This window comes from Rhinolophus hipposideros (genome assembly GCF_964194185.1).
Source record: "Rhinolophus hipposideros genome assembly, chromosome: 2".
NCBI lineage: Eukaryota > Metazoa > Chordata > Mammalia > Chiroptera > Rhinolophidae > Rhinolophus > Rhinolophus hipposideros.
In genome coordinates this window covers 42505716-42527939 of record NC_138048.1, presented here as the reverse complement: position 1 = coordinate 42527939, position 22224 = coordinate 42505716, and positions in this window count along the sequence as shown.

Genomic DNA, 22224 nt, shown 5'->3' with positions numbered 1-22224 from the left:
GATATGTAAAGATTCTGTGCACTGTTGAAGACTCTGGGATAACGGGGCAGAACTACAGAATAAATAACAGACTACAGAATTTTTGATATGGACCCTTTCATATTAATCTCTTTAATATTCTTGAGACAAGAGCTGAGTCAAACTAAGATTAGTCTATGCTGAGGACAGAGTGATGGATGAATATAATTGCAGAGGAGAAATATGAGGGAAAAAATGGGAAATTGGAGTTAGCTTTCAAAGAAAATAAGAGTAACAGAAAGAAGCAACCCAAGGTAAGTATCCTTGTGGAAAAGAAAAGATAACCGACAAAAGCAGATATGTTCATCTGGGGAAGGCTAAGAGGCCAACGCAAATGCCAGAACCGTCCACGTGAAAGGGCAGGCTTGTGACGAGTGTGGCTCGCTCCCAGATAAACGGTGGTTGCTTTAAGCTTCCTTTGCAGGATCCACTATTTGAATATTACCTAGATTCAGGTACATAAACTTCTTTAACAAATAATCGCAATTTTTCCAGAGAAATTGACCTTGTTACGCAAGGCAAGGTTTTTTCTGGCTTTTCTGGTGGGAAAAGTTTACCAACTTCTAAAGCTGTATACTCCATTAAAATATACATGTGAGACACTGGGAAGGGGTTTCTGTGTGTCTTGAAAGCAAAAGGAACTCTCTATTGGGTGAAATACATGCTACACCAGTGCCTCTCAAACTATATTGTAAATAAGAGCCAAGTGGGGATCTTGTTAAAATGCAGATCCTGAGTCACTAAATCTGGAGCCTGACCTTCTGCGTTTCTAAAAAGCTCCTGGGTGATACCCATACCTGGATGATGCCCATACCTAGATGATGGTCCATGGGCCATACTTTTAGTATCAAAGTAAACATGCATATTGCAAAAGGGTAAAGAAACATTAACATAATGAGACAGGGGAGGTCAGATAATTAAGTCTGTGAACTTTCCACCATGCACTTCCACGGTGGAAAGTTCGGGAACTTAATTGTCCATCCTCGTATACCAAATCACCATTCATTCCACTTAGAGATTGAATCGTTCATTTAATAAACAAAGATAACTCGATATAATTCCAGCCCTGCAGAAGTTCACGGTTTGAAGAGACACTGCAGTTTGCAGCTGTTCACATGACTAAGCACTCTAACAGAGATATGGATATGGTGTTTGCAGCCCAGAGATGGGGATCAGACTGATAAGGTCTGGAATGAAAAATAAACAGTTTGTACAAAAAAGCACAGCGGCAAGGAACTGCAAGTAATTTAGTATTGCTTAAATGCAGAATTTGTTCAGAAGAGGTAAGACGATGAGGCTGGACAGGTAGGTAGGGATCGCTAAAGGCTTGTTTCTCACCCTGAGGTAATTTGGACATTATCTAATAAGTAACGTTGAGCCATTGAAGCAAACGAAGTGACATAATTAGATTTGTGAGTTTGAAAAGTCTTTCCTGCTGCAGGATAGAGTACGGGTTATAAGGGTGGGTAGAGACAGAGGTATAGAAACTACTGTAATAGTCTTAGCAGAAAATAATAAGGGCTTGAAATAAATCAAAGGCAGTGGAAATAAAGAGGAGGTACAGAATCAAGACACGTGTATTTAAGCAAGCTGCCAGAGTAAAAACCAAGATACCAGATGAAATACTCAACAAAGAAACCTTCAAGTAAAGAAACAATATTCTTCCCATGCGTTCACTCCAGAAATAAGTTAACAGAGGGTCATATGTTTCAATTTGTGCCAATGATGTAATTATCACCTTTGAACAAGAGGATGATAATGACATATCATACATACTTAAAATAATACATAAAATGAACTAGAATTTTAAGGTAAAAGAGCTAGAAACATTACATGCTATTTTGCGCCCACAAAGATTGATGGAAAGCAGTCATCTTTTGCAACCTAAAACCAAGAAAATCTTTGCCCTATGAATGCAAAGCAAGTGAAAGCCTACTTAATAACAAACCACTTAGAGAGATAGTGAGAGCCTGGATTAACCTGTGAACAACAATCATTTTTTGGAGAGGGACTTAGAAAAAATTATAAACACATTAACAGATGCTGCCCCAAGCTCTATGGATCTGAAAAGGTTTTTTTTTGTTGTTTTTTTTCTAAATTAATGTATGTGGGTCATGACAGCAACCAAAAACTGCTTTCTGACTCAGGCACTCATTAACATCATCCATGGAAGAGCCTTCCCCAACTCCCTCCCAGAGGAGCTCAGAAATCATTTCCAAACAACTAACACCAGTAAACTCACCATTCGTAGGTACGGGCCAAGCAACTCCACACTGGCCTCTCCTTCACGGCTACTTCTTTCGCTGTGAATACTGCCTCCCTTCACATTAGCCTGGGTTACCAGCACTACAGCTACACTCATTTCCCCACTTGGCAAACCAGCTAAATTTCCCAGGGGCCAACCTTCTCCTGATAACTGTTCAAGCACTGCTGTTCTCCCTGCCACTCCTCCAAGACTCCATCTTTTAGGTTCCTGGACCCCTTCTCATGTTCAGGGGCGGGGGGATCCCCACACCAACAAGCGATTCTCCAACACCAGCTGGGTGTCTGACCATTTAACTCAATTCTGACACTATCGACCTGGAGACATCAGAGTCCATAGATGAAGCGTTCAGTCCCACAAGACTGCCACTGTCTACACCCCCTCCCACACCCACACCCACACACACTATGGAGACTTCACTATATAGGCATTATTGATCAAATCATTGGCCATTGGCAACTGATTCAACCTGCAGCCCCTCTCCCCTGCCTGAAGATGTGTGTGGGGTCTGGGCCTGAAAATTCCAACCCTCTAATCACATGCTTGGTCTGGCACCCAGTACCCCCTTTCTTAGGTGGTGTCCAAAGGTCACCTCATCAACATAACAAGAGCCACTTCTGCAGCTTTTATCACTTAGGAAATTGAAAGGTTTTAAGTGCTCTGTGCCGGAAAATGGGGTGAAGACCAAATACAGGGGGAGCCAAAAAAATGTACACATTTTAAGAGATGTTATCTATGTATTACTTTTCGAAGTTGAATTGAATTATAGTAGCAATGTGCAGTATGATGTTCACTCAAAAGATGGCGTTCATCAAATGAACGCTAGCGTCATTCATTGTACTACAATTTTAATAGTTGTTTTTCTTTTCCTTAAAATGTGTACACATTTTTTGGCACCCTACAGAAACCTCAGCTACAAGCCTCAACCAGGCAGAAGGTGAGAGGAATTCCTGCCTCCTACTGCGTGAACGCCTTTGCCCACTCTTCTCTGTTACAGGGCTCTGTTCCCACTGGTTTTCTTCTTTCAAGCCCATCCTCACTCCCCAAGATTTGCTTCTGTCCTTAGCATGTTTCCCTGCCCTCCCTCACCTTCAGTCCCCACTTCTATCTCCAGACCCCAGCTGCATAACAAAATGCCGTAATGAGAACTGATATTGCTACAGCTGAGGACATTTTGATTGGGGAAAAGACCCAGTACCCAACTGAAGTGATTTAAGTGGATTAGAAAAATAAAATGCTGTCTATAAGAAATGATTCATAGCAGGCTAAGACTACTGGGTATATTGTTGTGGGGTCAGAGCCCCAGAGAGCAGTTTCCAGGCTCTCGGCCTCACGTGGAAAGGTGCTGGCTCAGGTAGTAAATGGCCATCAACTGTGATCAGATGGCCATCAGCTGTGGCTAGTTGGCCGTCAGCTGTAACCCGTAAGCCATTGGCCACTAATATAACTGTTGTGGCTACGCTAGAAAAAAAATGGGGGGCTAGCAAGAAGATGGTGGCTGGCAAGCGTGGACTGCTGTTAGGACAGAGGGTTGCAGATTATGTGGATCCTGCTTCCTGTGTCTCCAGCCCAGCCGCCAGTGAGAATATAGTGATTTGACTCCCCTATCTATGGCTCCGTGGCTCTTCCTTTTTGGCCTCACCATGTCCTGCGTTTTTATGTGGGGAGCGGGAGCTGAGACCCCGCCGGACGCCCCGCACGACAATTGTACTTCAAATCCAAGCTGTATGAGCCATGATGGTTACTAGAACTAGCCCCAGTCAGAAGTGCACCTTACTCATTAAGAGGAAGAAACTACTTTCTCAAAAGTCAACGACTTCTTAATGGATAAATACATCTTTTCTTTCCACATTGACTTTTGTAATACTAGACTCTTCCAGCTCTCCTGTGTTAGTTTTCTATTGCTGTTTCTATTTCTATCGCAACAAATCGCCACAAATTTAGTAGCTTAAAACAACACCCACTTATTATCTCCCAATGAGTGGGTCAGAAGTCTGGGTAGAGTAGCTCACCTGGATTACCTCCTCAGGGTCTTCTTACAAGGCAGAAATCGAGGTGTCAGGGACTCTTCTGAAGGCCCTGGGCAAGATTCCACTTCCAAACTTATTCTGGTTGTTGATAAAATTCAGTTCCTTGTGGCTACAAACACTCACTCCGTGTTTTCCTGACACACAATCCTCTTCCTCTTCAAACCAACAAGGGCAATTTTAATCCTTCTTAGGTTTGAAATACCTGACTTCCACTTCTGCTACAGGCAGAGAATGATCTATTTTTAAGGGCTCATAGGACTAGATTAGGTCCACCTGGATATCTGAATAAGATCTCTAGCTTAAGATCAGTTGATTAGAAGACTTAGTTACTTCTTCAAAATCTCCCTTTGCTAAGGTAAAAAAATCACAAGAGTAACCCCAGGAGATGAAGGTCATCATGAGGGCCAGAATTCTTTGTAACACGTTCTGTATTGATGCAACTTATTGGACTCCATGGTTAGTTCATCTCTGCCTGTACTAATATTTTCAGCCCTGACTGCATATTAACTAGGATCATCTGTAGAGCATTAAACTGATGACCAGTCCCTAAAACCAACTAAAATAGAATTTATGGGGGGGGCGGGGCCTGTCTCCATAGTTTTTAAAACCCTCCAGATGATCCTAATGGCAGCCTAAACTGAGAACCAGACTGTCACTCTTTTCTTGGATCAGTTTATCAATTGACATGCTTTGAATAATCACTTTTATAATAATAATTCTCCAGTCTGTATCTTCATCTCTGACTCCTCTTGCATTCCAGACCCAAATCTCCAAAATGCCTACTGACGAGGAAATCAGCCCTCCATGATCATCAGACATATGTCACCAGTTCTAAAAATTTAAATCACGGATTAAAAAAAGATCTTTAATATCTTTACTCTCCTAGGAAATTACTATAATTTCTTTATAAAAATAAAATACTTTTCATTTATATGTGGCTTTATAACGTAACATACTTTCGACTGTATGCTATCAGCACCCATTTCCAAAAGATGTTTGAAGTTTGCTCAGCTATAACAAAGTCCCTACTGAGTAGCGACTTGGTTCCATATGTATGAATGTTTCACAAGATCTTTCCTTCCTCTCACTACAAAGCACTTGTCGTGAGTGGGACCCCGCTCGCTGAGCCATTTGTTGTGAGCGGCAGCCTGGGGGTCTCAGCTCCCGCTCCCCACACAAGAACGCAAGATATGGTGATGACAAAAAGGAACACCCACAGAGCCATAGGTAGGGGAGTCATACCACTATATTCTCACTGGAGGCTGGATTCACACAATCTGCAACCTGCTGTCCGCTTCTCTGCCTGCCAACCAACCGACTAACTAACCAGCGCAGCCGCGGCAGTTATATTAGTGGCCAATGGTTCACTGGTTACAGCTGACGGCCAACTAGCTACAGCTGATGGCCATGCAATCACAGTTGATGGCCATTGACTACCTGAGCCAGCACCTTTCCACGTGAGGCCGAGAGCCTGGAAACTGCCCTCTGGGACTCTGTCCCCACAGCAATTATCAGAGTAGTCTTAAGATATACTTTTGTATAAAACAAAGCATGTAATCTTGATGTTTTAAGGAACCAGAGCGTGATAGTTCACAGGCTGTGAACCACTCCCTCCTTCCTTGCTGTAATGCTGGCCTTATAAACCATAGTCTTGATTTTAAATTCTAAGTATGTGTTTCCCCTATCTAGAACAATTCAACATGGATATCCTTTAATGCCTTTAAATCAACATATCTAACACAAATTCACCAACTAATTCACCAACAAATTCACTTAACTATCAACCTAGACTACATGACTAAAAGATTTTCACCAGAGCTTAACATTGCACAGAGCTCTCAATTGAGCCAAATATTATGTAAAGAAAATAATGGGCATCTACTCTCCATAGATATTATAGGTTTGTTTATTTGTTTGTTTTAGGTTAAACTATATATATACACATATATGTAAAGTCATATATCCTTCAAGAAGCTAAGAGCAATTACTAATGTTTTCTGTTAACACTGTTTTTCCACGATGAACATGTTAATTTTACAATCAAAGAAGCAATATAGCCCATAGTTTAAGAAGTTGGTCTTAGAGTCAGATTGCCTAAGTGCAAATTCCAGTATTATTTCTTTGTGATTGCAGAGAAGTTACCGTATTTGGCCATGTATAACGCGCACCCATGTTTTCGGCCCAAACTTTCAGGGGGAAAAACTTTCGTCTTAACTTTCTAATTCAAAGTTTTATTTGTTTACATTTAGGTACTTGTTTTGTGTATTATAATGGAATTTTAGCATTTATTTTTTAACATATTATGGTACAATAAATTTTATGTGACAAATAATTACAAAACACAAGAACAGATACAAGGTACAAGAAATTTTATGTACTGGTAACAAATTTATGATAGTCACACATCATAGAAGGCCAAGAACTCTTCGTGGCTGCAAGTTCGCCATAAGTTCAACAAAATTGATTACTATATTCCAGGATATTATTTTGCATACGGATATCATTACTAATTTCTAGAGTTACACTTTTAACTCATAGGAGTAAATAAAAGAATTAAAAACATTTATATAGATATGGAATCAGTACTACACATGTATAATACACATCCTTATTTTTCCCTCATAAATTTGGGTAAAAAAAGGGAGCATTATACTAATACATGGCAAAATATGTTATTCATTTTTCTGGACTTGGTTTATTTGCAAAATAGGATAATATTAACCTCATTTTATTGCACTTCACTTTATTATGCTTCATAGATGGTGCACTTCTTACAAATTGAAGGCAAGACCCAAATGCTTGGCTTTATTGTGGTGGTCTGAAACTGAAACCACAATATCTCTGAGGTATGCCTGTAGCAATTCTTAATATAGTGGTTCTGAAGATTAAATGAGATAATGGAGAGTAAAGCACTTGCATCGTAGTCAGCATTTTTAAAAAGCTGTCCATTATTTTTTTTTAATAAAGTGGTGGGTTTTTTTTAATAAAAAAGTAATGTTACATACTGAGACTTCCTTGGCTTAACCCTACAGAAACACTATTACTAAATTTGTGTGACAGTTTAGCAAGTGGTTAAAGAACAAATTCATATCCTAGCTCTGCTACTTCTTAACTATGTGGCCTGAATTAGAATTGCTTTCCTCACCCGTACACTGGGAAAATGTTAGAACCTAACCCGTGGCGCTGTTATGGAAATTAAATCAGTTAACACTTGTAAAGAACTTAGAACAAGATTTGGCACATAGTAAGTACTATGTAATCAATTTAATAAATTTTAAAATGGTTACTTTAATTTGTCCTCAACTTTTATCAAATGTTAATACAGCTGCTGTAATAACTATTTAAATTATTTATATATTCAAACATATGAATTTAGCGACTTTTTAGTTGGTTTCTTAAAAGACAGAGTTACCATTTCTTTTCACATTCTCTCTTCGTTATTATATTTTGGAAGTTGGAAACTTTTTTTTGAAACTTTCTTAAAGTTCTCATAATAAAGTATCTAATTGAAAAATTAATATTAATATTCTAATCACCTTATGAGTAACTTTGATTTGCTCTCAAGATTCTGTTTTTCCTCATTCCAATCTTTCTGGAATGGGTTTTGTTGAAAAATCATTTCATATCTCTCTGGAGTGAAGTATTTTTCTACCTTCAGAAAGAAAATCTGTTTAGTTAAAATTACCTAAGAAAAATGGAGCTTCATGCATTTTCCCCATATTTATTCTGAAGACAAGATGCAGAATCATTGTGATCTTTGTATCTGTAAATATAGTTTTCTCTATTTAGCACTGAAACATATTTTTAAATATTAAAAATGTAAGAACCGAATGTATATAAAGTCTTTCTTTGAGACAATCTTCTCATTGGAATTAAACTCCTAAACTGAGTATCTTTTACTTCAATAAAAATGTCCTTTAGTGATCTCTCATTATAGTTTCCATGTCCTAACAGGCCTGTTCCTAGCAGATGTCAGATGTCTCTGAAGGCCAGTTTTGGCTCTAGAACTCCCTAGTGGGCCTTCTGTAGTCTATGCTGCTTCCACCCAAACTTCCTTTGCTTTCTCCTTCACTCGGTCGACTTGCGTCTATGATGGCTGCCTCACCATTTTATCACACTGGCAATTTCCCTAATTAAGGACATTTAATCAATCTCTCCTTGGCCTGTGTCTTGGAGAACCTAGACTAACACACCGCCATATGAATATTTGGAAATACCTACTGTGTAAGTCTGACACCAGAAATAACAGGTTAACTAGAATAAAGCCAAGAAAAGACAGGACATACTTTAGAGAACATTCGTCTACTTGGATCTGTAGCTCACACATCAATAAACCCATCCCATTCTAAATTAATCTGCTGAGGTTTTACTTTTGTTGTTTGTTTGTCTTGTTTGTTTGTTTGTTTTTGTTTGTATCACCTACGGTAGAGGAATAATGTCTGTGTAATTCCCCATCCACATTCATTAGTTTCTGGTCGAGCTCAAAATGTAAACTTCTTACCACAGCCACAAGGCTCTGCAAGGATCAGGTCCCCGCCTGCTCCTCCAGCCAGACAGTCACGCACTGCATGTTCAGTCAATGATGGACTGCACATACGATGAGGGGTCCCAGAAGATGACAAAGGAACTGAAAAATTCCTGTCACCTCGTGGTATCGTAACAATTGTGACCTGACATCGTACCATCCCGGCTCTTGTAGCCATGGTAACATCATAGCCTTCCTAACATCAGAATGCAGTGCATTACTCAGGTGTCTCTGGTGCTGCTGCTGTAAATAAACCTATTGTGCTGTCAATCGTATAAAAGTATAGCATATGCAATTATGTACAGTGCATATCACTTGATAATGATAATAAATGACCACTACTGCTTTATGTGTTTACTGTACTGTAACTTTTAATCATTATTTTAGAGTGTACTCTTTGTACTTATATAAAAAAGTTTGCTGTAAAACAGTATGCCGTGTTATGCCGGCAGCAGCCTCACACGTTTCTTGTGCCTCGTGATTGCATCTCTTGTGCTTGATTTAATCTCGTGTTCTTTGGATCATCATGGCTCCTAAGCATACAGAATCCATTGCTAATGTTGCTGGTAAGAGATCATGTCCAGTGACTAACCTGGAAACAAAATGAAAAATGATTAAGGACATGAAGGTGGAAAATCAGTGATGGTTATGCGCGCCTGTCAGGCATGTCCCATTCCACCACAGCTATGATTTTTGAAAACAAAATATTGGAAGCTGTTAAAGGATCTGCTTCATTGAAAGCAACAAGACTAACAAAAATTCAAGAAGGGTCTATATCACACATGGAGAAACTTCTAATGACCTAGACTGAAGACCAGAAACAGAAACATATCCCTTTCAGCAATATAACGATCACAACCAAAGCTGAAAAATTCCTATCACCGAGTGACATTGTCACCATTGTGACATGACATTGTAGCTGTCCTGACGTTGTAGCCATAGTAACATCATAGCCTTCCTAACATCAGAATGCAATGCAACCACAAAGTTTGGTTTGTAATGTTGAGAGAAAAAGCTGGAGCTGGCTATGATGTTGAATTTACTGCTAGCTCTTAAACAATTCAAGAATTGTACTCATCACATAATGGGAAAGTGAGTGGTGAATCTGCAAGAGCTGATGTGAAGGCAGCTGAAGAATTTTTAGAAACTCTAGATAAGTTGATTGTGGAGGAAAATTACTTGCCTGAGCAAATATTCGATATGGATGAAATCTCCCTATTCTGGAAACAGATGCCTAAAAGGATTTTTACGCATAAGGAGGCTAAATCATTACCAGGTTGCAAAGCTTTTAAGGATAGGATCAGTCTTGCTTGGGGCACTGTTGCAGGCTACATATTGAAACCTTTCGTGATCTGGCACAGTGAGAACTCCAGGGCTTTCAAATATATCAATAAGCACACACTGCCCGAGTACTACAGAAGCAATAAGAAGTATCTTGCTCCTCCCGCAAGATAGCCACCTGAATTCCTAGGCAAGTGAAATGGAGAAATACTGTTTGAAGAATAATATGTCTTTTGAGATTTAACTTATTGTTGATAAAGCTCCTGGGTATCCTCCTTTTATTGGTGATCTTGCTCCCAATATCAAGGTGGTGTTTCCTCCTCCAATCAATGAATCAAGGAATTATAGCAGCATTTAAGGCCTATTAACTAAGGAGTACCTTTGCCCTGGCTATTGCTACAAATAGAGGAAGACACTGATGCAATTCTGGAATGATTGCCACATCTGTGACTGCATCAAGAGCCCTGCTTGTGCGTGAGGTGATGTCATCATGGAGTGTATGAATGGCATCTGGAAGAAGATATTCAAGAGTCCACGACTTCCAAGGATTTGCCAAGGATGAGGAGGTTGCAAAAGTCAGTGCGGCTGAGGTTGACATGGCAAACAGCTTTACCCTGGGTGTGGATGAGGACGACATGGGGAGCTCCTAGAGATGGGTCCTGGGAACTGACTAATGAGGAGTTAGGAACCGGAACAGGAATGCATCGCGGAAGGAGAGGCGAGAGAAAAGGGAACTGCAGGACAAGAAAAAGAAGAACCTGCCCGAGAAAATTCTCAGTGAAGTGTTTAGCAGAATCTTTTTCAGACCTCAACAAGCTACTTAAATAGTCTGAAGAAATGGACTGCAACACCAAAAAGTTTTCATTAATGGAGAGGAATGTTCATGGTACATTATCTGCTTACAAGCAAATCTATGACTAAAAAAAAAAAAAAAAAGAAGAAGAAACAAACCAAACAAACCACCACGGACATATTTCTGAAAAGAGTGACCCCTTCTCATAAAGAGCCTCAGGCAGGTCCTGAGGAGGTCTTCCAGAAGAAGGCACTGTGATCACAGGAGCTGATAGCTCCTTGCGTGTCATTGCCCCTGAGACCTTCCAGCGGGACAAGATGGGAAGGTGGAGGCAGTGATGCTTACGCTCCTGACTAGGGTTTCCTGGTGGGAATTCCCACCTGTTCTCAGGAATTTTTTTCACTTTCCTGTTCCCGAATCCCGAGAAAAGTTGTTCGGGAAATTGGGAAAACCGGCTCCTTGAACCCAGGTGGTGGGTAGTATTGGCCATTACTTTGTGGAAACGATTCATCGTGGAGAACAGAAAACAGTTTATATCTCGGGATTCGGGAATGGGAAAGTGAAAAAAATTCCTGAGAACGGGTGGGAATTCCCTCCTGGAAACCCTACTCCTGACCTTGTGTCTAGGCCACCGCTAATGTGCGTGCGTGTCTCTTAGTTTTTAACAAAAAATGTTTTAAAAGTAGGGCCGGCCCGGTGGCTCAGGCGGTTAGAGGTCCATGCTCCTAACTCCGAAGGCTACCGGTTCGATTCCCACATGGGCCAGTGGGCTCTCAACACACACATACATACACACACACACACACACACACACACACACACAAAAAGGCAAAAAAAAAAAAAACCCTTTCTAAAAAAAAAATGTTTTAAAAGTGTATATACATAATAGAAAACTATAGAATCAGGATATAAGGAAAGACAATATTTTTGTATAGCTGTACAACGTGTTTTAAGCTAAGTGTTATTACAAAAGAGTCAAAAAGTTTTTAAAAATTGAAAAGTTTATAAAGTAAAAAAGCTACAGTAAGTTAAAATTAATATATTGTTGAAGAAAGAAAAATTGTTTTTATAAAGTTAGTGTGGCCTAAGTGTACAGTGTTTATAAAGCCCACAGCAGTGTACCGTCAGGTTCCGGGCCTGCACATTCACTCTCCACTCACTCACGGACTCACCCAGGGCAACTTCCAGTCTTGCAAGCTCCATTCATGGCAAGTGCCCTAGACAAGCGTGCCTTTCTTTATCTTTTACACTATATTTTGACTGTACCTTTTCTATACTTGGATATATTTAGATACATGAATACCATTGTATTACAGTTACAGTTACAGTGTTACAGTTGCCTGCAGTATTCAGTACAGTGACATGCTGTACACGTTTGTAGACCAGGAGCAATAGACCGTACCCTAGAGCCTAGATGTGTACGAGGCTATAGCATCGAGGTTTGTGTAAGTGCCCTCTGTGCTGTTCGCACAGTGACAAAACAGCCTAATGATACATTTCTCAGAATGTATCAAGCGATGCATGACTGTATTTGGAACAACTATTTTCCTCACCCTCTGCCTTAACCACACTGACCTTTCAGTTCCTAGAACACACTAAGCTCCTTCTCCTGCCTCAGAGCTTTCATCTATGCTGATATTTCTGCCTCAATTCCTCCTGCCTTCAGTCTTTGTCTGGTTAACTTCTACTTCCTTCAGCTGTTAGCTTAAATGTTCCTTCTTTAAACGGACTTTCCTTGGCCCCTGTCCTCAAAAAATCAGTTAGGGGTTTCACATTGCTTTCCTAATAGACCCTGCTGTCTTGACCTCTTAGCTCTATTCACAATTTTCATTATTTTAATTATTAATCTTTTATTGTATGTTAAATGTCCCGCTAGATTATAATCAGTAAGCTGACAGGAACCATAACTATTTTGTTTTCCGTTGTATATAGAGCCTTATACTGTTCCTAGTACTAAGTGCCCTATCCATACTTGTTGAATTAATAAATGAATGAATGAATGAACAATTTTCTTAAAACATTTTTGAACAACTAGGGTCATGCAGCTTGATGGATTATTATACTTTTTGTGCTCACTCCATTTTCTGATAATGAAGGGAGAAAACCTTAGTTACAGTTCAGAATACCTTTTGACCTAAATCCCATAAAACATATACAATTTATACGACTGTGATATCCCAGGGATAGATATTCTTCTTTTCAGTAACCAGATTGCATGTTTCCACCTTTTCTGGCTTGTAACAAAGTGTTGGCAGTCATTGTCACCTGCTCAAATCCTTAGGCACTATATTGGAAAAAAATTATCCTACACATAGATATCTGATTCCTTCTTCCCATCTTCCACTTGTCATTATCCAGAGAGTAGACATAGCCTTCCAAACTGCTCTTAATTTTGTGATTAGCAGTGATAGATACTCCCTGACAACCATAATTTCTTAAAATCCAATATTAAAAGATCATTTTCCAATTTGGGGGTAGGTTTTTAACAGCATTATTTATGGTGGCCAAAACATGGAAACAACCAAAGTGCCCTTCAATAAATGATTGGATAAAGAAGATGTGGTACATATACACAATGGAATACTACTCTGCCATAAGAAAAGATGAAATACTGTCATTTGTGACAACATGGATGGATCTTGAGATTATTATGCTAAGTGAAATAAGTCATACAGAAAAAGTTGAGAACCATATGACTTTATTCATATGTGGGAAATAAAACTGAAGGCAACAAAGTAACAAAACAAACAAATAAAGAAACAAAAACTCATAGACACAGACAACAGTTTAGTGGTTACCAGAGGGCAAGTGGGGAAAGGGGATGGGAGAAGAGGATAAATGGGGTCAAATATATGGTGATGGAAGGAGAACTGACTCTGGGTGGTGAATACATAACACAACATATAGATGAAGTATTATGAAATTGTACACTTGAAACCTATGTAGTTTTGTTGACCATTGTCACCCCAATACATTTTAATTAAAAAAAATAATTTTCCTATGGAGAACATTTTAACAGTTCTAGCAGAATTGGAAAAGTATATCCCCTTTGACCAAGGAATCCACTAAGGAATGTTATATTGTCTTATCAACTAAGTATTACCTTTGAGTTATTAAGTTTACCCTTTGCTGATGTCCTAACCCATGCAGGTCTCATAAACACCCTGGAATTGTCTACATAATAAGCCAATTGGCAGTCTTTCTTTCCATGACAAATGTCTGTCCTTGCCCTCTCTATCCTTTCATTTTTGTTAATGTTGGTAATAAAGTAGTGAGCCTGAATTCACCGGAGCAGGACCCCGATCCTGTCATCTCCAGGTGAGACAAGTCCCGAGTAGAGGGCACAAAGAATTGACTAGATTCAAAGTTTTTAATTAACCTTAAACTGAACACTAGCAGAAGTCATCATTCTGTGAATATCAGGAATTTCAACTTCAAGAGAGAAAAAAGAATGGTTTAATTCCAAGTAGGGGATTCCTAGCCCTTCTATAAATCAGCACTATCTGCACATTTAATAGAGATCCTAGCTCAACTATGACTGTCCCACTTGTAGTAAACCACAAGGTGAAACCTTGGATTTTTGGAAGTCCTCACAGAGCCACATGAAACTTTCATTTCCACCAATGTTCTACTTCCTTCCGCAGAACACAGAATTGTGTGACAAGTTCAACCTCATGATACAGCAGCATTCACAAGTATCTCCGTTATCTCATTCTTTCTTAGACCATCAGGGATGTATCCCACCCCATATAGACTGTGCTCAGGCATGCTGTGCTATCAACAGCATAAAGGAGGAATGTAAGCGTTAGCCAGACCAGCAGAATTGGGACAAAGGGAATTAACTTGGCAGTAGGGCTGGTCCCTAAAGATGATTATAAATTTGAACCCAGTCCAGGCTTATGCTAACATTCAGGGGATTCCTATGAAGACAGGGCACTATATGAAGAGTCTTTGGACAGTAGCTATATTCTGTTGGGCAAATGTTTTGGTCCCATTTGAAAGATGGCCTGAAAGTAAGGCCTAACCCCTGCCTCCAATCCCCCCCACACAAACACCTCCCCCTCAACACCCACAGGGAAAGCGGATTATCAGAAAAAAGAAAGAGGATTGGAGCGCCAAGTAAATAGTGTAGCGGTTAAGTCAAGGCTACTGTCCTGGCAGGAAGCTAGATTGCACACCAGAAAGGAAGCAGAAACCCTGCTACATACACTAGTAGTTACGTATATTGAACATCACTGGGCAGATTGCCCCTCACTGCCAAAACACTTGGCAAAGGGCTTTATGCCCAGGATACTAAAAATCAGACTCAGACCGGAGGCCACAGACTATTTCTAGATCCTATCCATTTGTTAATTTGGGCAATTAACGTCTGGTTTCCAGTGGTTCAGGTAATAGCAGAATTGAGCCTATAGGAGAAAGGCTGTTGGAGCCTGCCTCTGGATAAGACTAGGAAAGCAATAACTAAATACGTAAAAATATCCCTGAGCAAATGAGGGCCAAAAGACTAGGAGACACAAGTGTTGCTGGACCAGCTGGAAAAAGGTTTCTATGGAAAATAGCCTCGCAGGGTGATCTGATCATAAATTCCTAACTGGGCAGGTCATGGTAGGTAGTCACACTCCAGGCATATAGCTTTTTAGTAAAAGGTTTATCTTTGCCTCAAACAAGCCCTGTCCAGTGTTTCTGTGCTAGGCTAACGCACCTTTGAAATAAACTGTAACCACCCTGAAGAGAGCACAAGATCTGAACTATCCTGTAACCCAATCCCCTTTCCTCCCATCTTCATGTAATTTTCCTTATTGTCCCTCCTTAATCTCAAATGCATAAAAGAAACTTCAAACTGTTATTCTCTGAAGCATTTACCTCAGTCTGTTGAAATCTTGCTTCCAGGTATATCCTCTGGCTCAAATACATTTTTATAAAAATCCTCTATAGATTTGGGCATTGCTTACATCGACATGTGCAACATGCAGATACCATCTCACAGAACCTAGAATGCCTTCTTTCCATGAAGGAAGTGTGTTGAGTGATTAAAAAAAAAAAAAAAAGAAAAGAAAAGAAAAAGAAAAAAACAAAGAAAAAATCCTCTGTTCATTGTTTATTCCTTGGTCTTTGTGAACACACCCACATCTTTTCTTTTTTTAAATAATTATATAAGATTTCTCAGCTACAACTCCCATATATAAAGTTTTTAAGAATATTTTGTGTCTCTATTTCTCTCCTGAGAACAGGCTTAAAAATGAATGACAAGCAACTTATCGGGTTAATCTACATATTGCAAGGTATCCACTTTATTTCCTTACTAAAGACATGCAAATTATCTGTAGTAACTCCCAATAGCAATTAGCAACTATCTTAATCAGCTCAGCGGCTATAACAAACTACCACAGACGGGGTAGCTTACACAAAAACATTGATCTCTCACAGTCTGGAGGCTGGGAAGTCCAAGGTGTAGGCAGATTCAGTTCTGGTGAGAGCCTGCTTCCTGGTTTGTAGATGGCTGTCTTCTCTTTGTATCCTAACATGGCTGAGAGCAGAGAGAGAATGAGAAAGTGCTTATATCTCTTCACATAAGAATGCTAATCTTATTCACGAGGTCTCTACCCTCAAGATCTAATTACTTCCCAGGTCTCTACCCTCAAGATCGAATTACTTCCAAAATGCCTCACCTCCTAATACCATCATATTGGGGGTTAGAATTTCAACATCTGAATCTTAAGGGACAAAAAACATTCAGTCCATAACAGCAACATAATGATCTGTCTGGCTGCTTGCCTTTGCACCTCTCTTCTGCCCCTGCTAAGGTCACTTGAAAGTCACCAACATGTGTATTCCTCTGGTTGGAGAAAACAGAGAGGCTGAGGTGACAGCCAACCTACCTCATGGCTCATCTTGCTCTAAGTTTATTGGGAAGGGCCTTGAACTTCAAAATTGGGGGTAATTTCATGTATAAATAATTAGTGGTATAAGTGGTTAGTAGTATAAGTAGTATAAGTAGTTAGTAGCACTACTCACTTCTGTCTCACTTCTGTGACCAAACAATCCTACACTTCTTACCAGAGTTCTAATGATTGGGTCTGTCTCATTTACTGTGCCTAATTGATTACATTGATTGATTATACATTTCTTTATTCATTCACTCAAGAACTATTCATTAAAATCTATTTTGTTCCAGGCATTATTCTAGATACTGAAAATATAACATTGAGTAAAAGAGACAAAATCCACGCTCCTGGGACTTACATTCTAGTTGCAGTTATCCAAAGAGAACAGTATAGCTGGAACAGTGTACGCAAGAAGAAAGGTGAAACAAGATGAACTAAGAGATTTGATAAAGGGTCAGATCATGAAAGGCCTTGTAGAGCATGGTAGGGAGTTTGGGTTTTATTCTCTGTGGTTAGGGAAGCTACTGACCAGTTTTGAGCATAAAAGTAACATGACCTGGTTTGCATTTTTAAAGAATCACTCTGGCTGCCATGTGAGAAAACTAGAGTGGAAGCAAAAAGGATTAGGAAGCTATTGCAGTTGCCCAAGGTAGAGAGAGTGGTGGTTTAGATTAGACTGAGGCAATTGAGAGGGAAAGCAGGAAAGGAAAAAGAGAAATTGGGGATCATTCCTAGGTTTTTACCTGAGCAACTGCATGAAATGATGTGTTATTTGCTAAAGAAACATCAAGTGTAGGAGGTTCAATTTTGGACTTTCAAGATGTTAAGTTTGAGATACCTATTAGACATTCAGATAGAGATGTCAAATGGGAGATTGGATAGAGCCTGGAAGATGAGGGGAGAGTAATGATGGAGAGAAGCATTTGGGAGTCACCAGAGGACTTGTGTAAACTTTTAAAGAAATATATTTATTAGTATGTTCCAGGGCAAAAATGTATTTCCTTGCGTTATAAATATGGTATATTTCTTTGCAGGGAAAGTTTCAACACAGAGCCTATGTTAAATATATTCTTTTGATTGCAGGCTTTGGAAACTGTCTCTGAATAGCTCTAGCAAAAGGAGGAAATTTATTGAAAGGCATCTTTCAGGTCTCTCACAGAATGAACAAAAACGTTCAAAGTCCCAACTCAGGAAGGGCAGCAACCAAGGCCTCACCAGAGACCTTAGTGATCAGAGTTTGAGGAACTGCCATTAATATCATTCAGCTTTAATGACTTTAAGTCCACCAGTCACAGTAACGCCCTGCAAACTATGTCCTTCCCACATTCAATTCCCTCATCTATAATACAAAGGGTTGAAATGAATTCTTGCTATACAAAATGTGGTCCTTGGACCAACAGCTTGTTTGGAATAAGAATCTCAGGTCACACACTTTATACCATCAAACAAAATTTTCATTTTAACAAGATCCCCAAGTGATTCATATGCACATTAAAATTTGAGAAACTAACTGGTTTTCCAGCCATAAAACTCTCTGATTGTCTGAATTGGCCAGGGGTTTTCAGGTATCAGCTACAAGCAGGAAGGCTCTTTGGATTTCTATCCGTATAAACTTTATTTAAAAGAGAATTATAAATAATTTTGTATTAAATGATCACAAAATAGTTAAACTGTATGTTTCGTGTACATCTTGGTTATATACAGGTAGGTTATAATATATTGTAAAAAAATTATAAAATTCTTGCTGTGCATTTCATGACCCTTCTTTCCAAGAATTTTAGACTTACTTTTGAGGCGAAGTTATACTCTGGTGATTGATATATTTATTATATATTGTTCAGTCTTTTAAGACTTAGAGGTAAGATTTTCTGATTTTGTCAGTGCTCTAAAGTGGTCTTTTATTTAAATTACATAGCTGCTTTCATTGACCAGAATTCTGCAGTTGTAGTTTTCTATTATTTATACTTTCTTTGTCAGACTTTTTAGGACAATATTCTTGGGAACTCGTACTATCTACCTGTTATGAAATGTAAGAGTGAAAGTAAACCTATAAATATTAACGTTATTGTTTGAGGAAAAGGCATGACGATTTCTATGTGATGAAAGTAAACATTGGCAGCTCATGAAAATTTTGGCTCAGAATTGTGGTGCAGAAAGCCAACAGGTCTTGAAATGGAATGTAATCTGCCTATGAACTCACAATCCCCCTAAACAACTTGTATGATCACTTTAAAATCTTGTCCAGTGATTCTCTTATAAATGTATCTACCGTGTTTCCCCAAAAATAAGACCTAGCTGGACAATCAGCTCTAATGTGTCTTTTGGAGCAAAATTTAATATAAGACTGGGTCCTATTTTACTATAATAACTGGTATAATATAATATAATATAATATAATATAATATAATATAATATAATTAATATAATATAAAAATATAATATAATATAATATAACATAACATAATATAATTAATATAATATAATATAACATAATACCAGGTCTTATGTTAAATTTTACTCCAAAGACACATTAGAGCTGATTGTCCGGCTAGGTCTTATTTTCGGGGAAACAGGGTAGTAGATATGGTTTAAGAAAAATCTGTAACATTTTTAAAGTAGGTTAGCCATTGAAACTTACTCATTAGCACTGTTTCTGGAAATGTGGCCCTTAAAACTGTTATACCAGAATCACCTGGGAAGCTTATTAACATACAGAATTTATGACCCACTCCAGACCTACCAAATCAGAATCTCTGAGGGTGGCTTCCAGGAAATCTGCATTTAAAAATAGTTCCTTAGGTGAGTCTTATTACACTAACGTTTGAGAAATACTGTACAAAAAATTAAATTTTCGAGTTTGATTTTCAATTGACATTAGTGTCAATTTCCAATGACTGGGCCAAGCATTCACCTTTATTATTTCATATTGTATTTGCTCAGACTCTCCATGCTCCATATTGGAATGATGTCTTGACAAGCACATGGCTTATTACTTTTTTTTTCCAAAGGCTTTAAACAAGTATTTCTTGACAACTCATTAGGATAATATGTGTCATATGAAGGCACAGTGTTTCCAGAATATCTAAGAATATTTCTTTGGCCAGGATTGGAAATAATTTTTAATAGAAGATAACTGATCCATAGTGTGGGAAGGGAGAAAAGAAAGGAAAAAAAAACCACAAAAGGAATGCCTGATCATGGCACTGTACACCAGAAGCTAAACATTAATGAATGCCAACTATAATTTTATATATATATTGTGATGCTCAGTGTGAGGTCGGAGGGATAGTGGATGGGGGGAGGGGGTTTCACAGTGTGAGGGATATAAATGATGAACGTCTAAGTATTATCTTGTCTTGTACACCTGAAACTAATAAATTAAAAAAAAAAAAAAACAACCACAAAAGGAGAGATCAACTTAATTTACTATTTTAAAATAGAAAAAATATATCTGTTTTAAAATTTAAGAAAACTTTTCTCAAAATTGATGCAATGTTATCATTTTTCATAACAGATGCTTGTTAAATCCACAAAAATAGAAGGTTGAAGTTTTCTCATTACCTTACACACCATATAAAATAATACAGAAATTTCTATAGTGCCTGTACCATGCGTGGCACTTAGAAGGTATACATAATTTGAATGAATAAATGGCATATACAATATGTACATTTTTACATACTTTCATTAAAGTATTATATTATATAAGACCTGGTCTTATTTTAATATATTAATTTTTCCTCCAAAAGACATATTAGAGCTGATGGTCCAGCTAGGTCTTATTTTCGGGAAACACGGTAGTGAAAATATATCTATTTTATACATGTATTAGCCCACGTATGTCTCTTTTATGAATTTTGCCTGTTCATAATCTTTAATTTATTTTTCTAATGGAATGGAAGAGGAAATTTAAAATTCTAATTAGTAAATATAACACCACAGCAAAACTCAAATGTTTTATAATCATAAAGGAATGAAGATATATGTACAGTACTGAAATCAAATAGAAATTGGAAAAGCCATAAATAAAATTCAGAGAGAAAGACAATGAGAGAAAAGAGAGGAACAAAGTCATACAAGCAGGAGGATACATCAAAAGGGACATAGAAATAAAGAGCACAAAACTCATATATATCATATACACAGACAGACATGCAGACACAAAGACACACCAAGACGTGCATTGACAAAGGCATAGACAGGGATCAAAAGTCAATAGTGACATCCAAAGAAAATATACACTGGGCACACATGAAAAGGCACATTGTACACAGGCACAGAAAATGACATAATCAGATGTATATACACAGTGGTATATAGGGAAAAAAATCATATTTAAAAAACTACAGCACAAATACATAGAGAAAAAATGCAAAAAAGAGAAATGCAGGGGAAAAAATGCAGAAAGCAAACTAAGCAACCCTGGGATAGGCAAAATCAGACATGAGATTTCATTAATTAAAACCATGTAATATGGTGTTTTAAAAGATATACTTACTAAGGCCTTTTAATTTAAAGTGGCCAAAGTTTTGGTCATATTTCTTGCTTTCTCTTTTGCAGATCAGCTCATCTAAAAGCAAGGACCAGGGCGGCTGGCTGGCTCAGCGGTTAGAGCACATTGCTTATAACACCAAGGACGCCGGTTTGATTCCCACATGGGCCAGTGAGCTGCGCCCTCCACAACTAGATTGAAAACAATGACTTGACATGGAGCTGATGGGTCCTGGAAAAACACTCTGTTCCCCAATAAAAAATAAAAAAATAAATAAATAAATGCAAGGACCAGATTCTAATCACAGACCAACTTAGATTTCCCTCTCTAATTTGGAAAAATACAAAAATGAACCCTGCTAATAAAACATATACAAAATAAAATAAATTCTTATTTTAACTATTCCACATAAATGCACAAATAATTTATCCGTTTTCTTTCTTCATTTAGTCGTAGTCATGGAATATGAAAAATAACTTTAAAAAATGATGTAAGCCTTACATAGAGAACCACAGCTCTCACTAAAGCTACTTCTCTTACTAAATCTTAATGCCCAAATGATCCTAACAAATCTACCAGTTTCTGAATTATTGTTGGGAAGGAGACAAAGGAAAGAGCTAAAACAGCAACTGAGAAGCATGTGAAGAGATTATGGTAAAGTTAATCTAATTTGTTTATTAAGTTCCCTTCTCCGAGAAGGAAGAAACTTCGGAAACCCCTGGTAGTTATAGATACCTTACTATTGAATTAATCAAATCAACTATGTGGAACTTCTATGCAACACTCATCAATCAACTATTATGAATGACCAAAAACAAGCAAACAAAAAGACTTAACTAGAAAACCATCAATTCAGCTTTGCTATACAGACACCGCCAAAGTATTGCGGGGATGCATAAATATTTTGAAATAATGTTTAAATAATATGTCCTGACTG